This window comes from Panthera pardus, unplaced genomic scaffold, assembly GCF_024362965.1.
Source record: "Panthera pardus isolate Hobbes unplaced genomic scaffold, ASM2436296v1 HiC_scaffold_7, whole genome shotgun sequence".
Classification (NCBI taxonomy): Eukaryota; Metazoa; Chordata; class Mammalia; order Carnivora; family Felidae; genus Panthera; species Panthera pardus.
In genome coordinates, this window is record NW_026527002.1 from 55,687,075 (window position 1) to 55,693,051 (window position 5,977).

The 5,977-nt window shown below is 33.4% G+C and overlaps 1 non-coding gene across 1 annotated transcript; it reads right to left on the reverse strand.

The window, feature by feature from the left end:
- Positions 1-3,061: 3,061 nt before the first annotated feature.
- TRNAR-UCU (transfer RNA arginine (anticodon UCU)) lies at positions 3,062-3,146 on the reverse strand. Its single transcript is given in 2 exon segments — positions 3,062-3,096; positions 3,110-3,146. It is a non-coding gene; the product is annotated as a tRNA-Arg (tRNA).
- Positions 3,147-5,977: the final 2,831 nt, after the last annotated feature.

Here is a 5,977-nt window from a genome sequence, read left to right on the forward strand (position 1 = left end):
CTATTTTGTCTGGTATAATTATTGCTACCCCAGCTTTCTTTTCACTTCCATTTGCATGATAAGTGCTTTTCCATCCCTTCACTTTAAATCTGCAATGTCTTTACATCTGAAATGAGTCTCTTCTAGGCAGCATATAGATGAGTGGTGTTTTTTCATCTGTTCCATAACCTGTGACTTTTTACTGGAGTGTTTAGTCCATGAACATTCAAAGTAATTATTAATAGGTATGTGTTCATTGCAATTTTGTTACTTGTTTTGTGGTTGTTTCTGTAGTTCTCTGTTCCTTTCTTTTCTCTCATGGTTTGTTGGATTTTTTTAGTGATATACTTGGATTCCTTTCTCTTTATTTTTTGCATATCTGTTACTGGGTTTTGATTTGTGGTTACCACTAGGTTTGTATACAATATCTACAACAATATATCATGCCACACCCTTCTTGTCTGCAAAGTTACTGCTGAAAATTTTGCTCATAACCTTATGGAAGTTTCCTTGTATGTAACTGTTTTCTTTTCCTACTTTTGCAGTTCCCTCTCCATCACTACTTTTTTGCTATTTTAATTACTATGTGTCTTAGTGTTGGCCTCCCTGGATTTCTGTTTCTTTCTCCAGATTCCAGTTGCACAGTGTTAGCAAGATTTGCTGAGTCTGCTGTGTGAGGGGTCCTGGGTCTGAGGACTTGGGGGGCACATGTCCCCAGGAGAACACATTGGTGGGGCATGCTGTTAGCAAGTTAGGTAGTGAGAATTGGTGGAGGGCTGGTTCCTGTATGTGTTCCTATGTTTATGCTGGCAGGAGCAGGAGAGAGGGAAATGGTACCCACCAGGTCCCCCAGTGATCCCTGCCCCTCCAGTGTGTGTTCTTAAGATCAGTATATAAATGTCCTTCCTGTATATCCCAGGTGTTTTTCAAACTGCTGCTTCTATGCTGTGTCTCCAAGGGACTGTTTGCTGTGCTGTCTCTTTAAGGTGGGGACTCAGTTCCCTCTTACCCTCCTGGCTCTCTCAGGAGCCTGATGATTTTTAATATTACAGGTACTAAACCCAGTTGTTTTATAAGAACTTGGGGAATTTAGTCCCTCTCATTTTCAAAGCCAAGAGTCTGTTTCTTTGCTCTCCTCATTCCCATGATGTAATTCCCTCTGTGAATGGTCCCACCAGTCCTGTAGCTCCTGTGTCTCCACCCTTCCTGCCCTCTTCAATGTGGCCTCTTGTCTACATTTAGCTGTGGAGAGTTTGTTCTGCCAGTCTTCAGGTAATTTTCTAGGTTATTGACACTGATGTGGCTTTTACCTAGCTGTGTGTATGTGGAAAGAGGTGAGTTTAGGGTCCTCCTATACCACCATCTTCCCCAGAAATCCTCTCCTTGTCTTTCTTTTTTCACAACAAAAAGAGCAACCTAGCACATTATATCTTTAAACTCAGACCACATGAATAATGTTTGCTTTATCCCAAATCTCCCATTCCTACAAGCATTAAGAGAAATACAAAACTATCTGCTTTTATGTGTTAGGGAAAATGTTTAAACTTCCAAACTGTGTATTGTGTTATACAGTGTAGTTGCACCATTTTTTCAGCTATAGTGAAAGCAACATGCCTACATTGACAATGTAAACTTAAATCTATAAAATTGATCCCTTAGAATTATGGTGCATTTAATTATTTCACCCTCACTTCAATATCTCTCTCAACACCACCACCAACATACCAATGTCAAAATAAATGTAGGACATACATTGTGGTGGTTAACTTATAAAGACTAGGATCTCTACTTTCTCTTAACGTCATGATATGCTGAGCATCTGGTGTCATAGAAAGCAACATTATGTATTATATCTCTATAATATACTGTTGAGATGACTGAAGAAATCATCCTCTTAGAGTGTAATTTTTCATGTCTGTATCCTGTTTCTCCAGTAGTACTGGAAATTTTCAGTTATGGAAGGATTTTCTGATCTTGTTAAACAGATGTTAAAGAGTTATTTATTTATTTCAGTGATTTCTTATTAAACTAAAAAACTCAAAATGCATATTCTGCCTATTCATAAGTCAAATATTATAACAAAGATTCATTTTATTTCTCCAATCAGAATGTAACTATGCTCTATTTTCCATCCTCTTAACTGTTATACACGACAAGATAACATGGTGATTCATCCTAATGATATTATGATTTTGTATCATTAAACAGTCTAGAAATTTAGAAATATATGTAGAAAAATATTCTCAAACTATAACTTTATAATATGTTGGAAAATTACTGGATCTTATGGAAAAATACATCCGTTCAAATCAGAAGCTCTCCGTTTTGGCATTATTCTAATCATTTTGCTTTTCTTAATTTCAGTTCCTTTGTATAAAATTGGGATGATTTTGACCTTAATACTTTGCATATAACTGTTGTAAGGCAAATGTAGCATATGGCACAGTGTTATGCAAAACATATTATTTGTAGCCATCTATACATAATGGAGAAAGTTATTTTAAAACCATTTAAGTAATTATCAGATAATACATTTAAATATATAGCATAGTAAAATATGTTAAAATGTTATAATTTCCCAATATTGTACTTTGTTTTAATTTTTGATTTCTATAATCTGCAATTAGACTTGCAAATATACTTAGCCAACCTCTTAGGTAGAATTTAGTAGAGTCCTGTAATTTAAATAATTTTACCTTATTCTTTTTCAATACCCAAATGCTTTCACGTACAATTCTTTTATTACATTCTTATATTTTCCAGCAAATATGTACAACTCTATTTCCTTCCACATTACTCTTCTACTATAGTTTTCTGCATTAAAGGTGTGAATCCATTTCTATTATAGATGACCACAGAAGTAGTATTTTCTATTATCCATATTTTGTATTTTATGAAAATTAACATCTGAATGTGTATTAAATGTTTCATACCTGCTTTTCATTTCTTTTTTTTAAACTTTTTAATGTTTTATTCTTGAGAGAGAGAGAGAGAGAGAGCATGAGCAATGGAGGATCAGAGAGAAAGAGAGAGAGGGACACAGAATGTGAAGCAGACTCCAGGCTCCGAGCCGTCAACACAGAGCCCGATGCGGGGCTCGAACCCACGACCTATGAGATCACGACCCGAGCAGAAGTCAGACGCTCAACCCACTGAGCCACCCAGGCGCCCCTCATTTCTATTACCGTAAAACTTATAGTTTCCCCTTTACCATTTCATTCCAATGCCATCCTTGTCATATATAGTATATGTTGGTGTAGTTTTATTTAGTGTTCGCTTCTGTAATTCATTACTTAGCAGAAAATGACATTGATCGTGTTTAAATGTAATAACAAGCCTTTCAAATAAGATATACTTTATCTGTTATAAGCATCAGTTATTTTATAAGGAGATTTATATAGAAAGAGATAAATTTATATCGTATATAATCAACCTACCCATGTTCCTTTGTTTATCAGTATTTAATGCTTCCCTCTGTGTTTCTCATTTCCATTAAACCAATGGCTGAATTACATGAAACTACTTTGCTTAACTCTTCAACAATGATTGTCAAAGCTTGTAACTAAACTACTTTTGTCTCTCATAGTGTTAGACTTTCATTTTTACTTGTGTAGTTACTAATTCAGAGGAGGAGAATAAATGTACTTTAAAAAAGGAAAAACTTAGAAAATCATTTATTAATATATTTAGTTTAGCTCCATTTTCAGCAATGACTTCTCGACTCTCCCCTAAGCTGCAATGAAAACAAATACAATAATATAAAATAAAATAAATAACTATAAATTATCAGAAAATAAGCATGTATTACAATTAAGCTTTCAAATAATTCAAAGTTATTATCAGTCAATATATGTTGTCTAGTATATCTGTTTCCAAAGTATCAGCATGAATTTGTTTCATAAGCAACCACTATAAATCTAGATTAAATTAGTAAAAATTATTATGTCTTACTATTATATGGATTTTCTGGTTGATTCATCTGGGTGGGCTGGATTAGCTGCATCTCTATGGTATAGGATGGACTAACTCACATCTCAGATCTCCACTGCAATGGCTGGGGTGGTTGCTGCTACTGAGTCCTCTCTATACATGTGGCCTCATTCTCTACAAGATAAATCCAGACTTGTTCACATGGTGGCAGAAGAGATCCAACAATCAAGAGAGGATAAACCCAATACATAAGCAGTTTTAAACCTTTGCTCATGTTAACTTTTGTTCCATTTGCTAAAGCAAGCCATATGCTGAGCCCAGAGGCCTTGTGAGCATGGATATAGGGAGGAATGGGTTATCAGGGGTCAGTACTGCAAAACTCTAGCATGCACAACAGTAAGGCAAAATTCAAACCTAAACTGAAATCACTACATTTTTATTTTTAATTTGGTCACATTGTAATATCATGATTTCTTTACATTCACGTGTCTCTTTAGATCTTCCTAAGAGATCTTTAGATCTCTTTAGATTTCAATTTTACACTTTCATCACTCTACATCAACTTATCACTTGTCCTTACCCTTCAAATTATTAACCTAAATCACATCCATACAAATAACACAAATGAATGTTGAAATTGAGGTTCTATATACAATTATATCAATATAATCTTATGTTTTGCTCCCACTGACAATCTATCAGAAAGAAAAAGAAACAAAAAATAAATGAAGATAGTTTGTAACCAAGAGTAGCTTAATTAGTACAATAGTAGCTTTCAGTATCTCCTTCAATGTTTCCTTTGGTTGTGGGTATTATTTAAGAAAAGAATAGGGATGCCTGGGTGGCTCAGTAAGTTGTGTCCAACTGTGGATTTCGGCTCAAGTTATGATCTTATAGTTTGTGGGATTGAACCCCATGTTGGTTGTCAGCACAGAGCCTTCTTGTGATTCTCTCTCTCCCTCTCTCTCTGCCCCTCCCCCGTTTGTGCATACTCTCTCTGTTTCTCTCTCTCAAAAAATAAATAAACATTAAAAAAATAAATGGGTAATTATTCTAAGAAATAATCACATTCTTTAATTTATGAAAGTTCAGTCACCCCAACATGCATGATTAAACTCTACTATAAAAATCTCATTTCGTTGAGATATGAAGGTAAATGTATAATTTATTGCTAAACCAGTAGCATATGTAGCCAATTTTTATTTTGTCTACTTTAATTCTGCTGCTTCAATTTTAATAGAACACTTAAAAATGTAAAGCTATTATTATGGATCTACTGGAATTATAGTTATGACTAATTAATGTGCTATATCATCAGAATATTGCTGTTTTTTTTAAATGTTGCATTAATACAGTAGTTTTGCAATAGCAACCCTCTGATGTATTGCCATAATATATCATCAAAGTGATATCAGAGAATTAAAGAGAATGATGGTATTTATAAGACTTTTGGGAAAAATATATAACTCTGTTAACTATTTGTAACAGAAAGAAAGAAATGGAAAAATAAGACAAATGCACATAAATTATGCGAAGATAAAAGAGGTATAATATTATAAATCATAAAGGGAAAAGGATATTTGAGGGAATAAATATAAGAGAAAAAAGAAGTAATTTTGCTCAATAGTTTTTCTAGTATTAAGTTTTGGCAGAAATCTGTAAGTAACATGAGAAAAAAAACATGGATGAGTGTGTATTTATATTGAGATATTTTATAGGTTATATGTGCATATCTATGTACCTATCTAATATAAATGATCCAAATCTTGAAATCAGTAAATTATGTTTACAAGAGATATGAAACTGATATTCTCTTCATACATTCTTTTATTCTATTATTCAGCAGTAGAGTAGTATAACTTAGAAACTGTATAAAATGTATTTATTATCACATTTGTTCTATTATAATTGATGCTTATGCAGTTTCAGTTTATACCATTTTATTCTTTTAAATGTACTAATTTTTCTTGGCACAATTAAAATAAAATAAGTAATGAATACATTTTGACAAAAGCTTTACAGCTCTATGTGACAGATCTCTAAATCAATCTCGTTAACTCATCCTTGG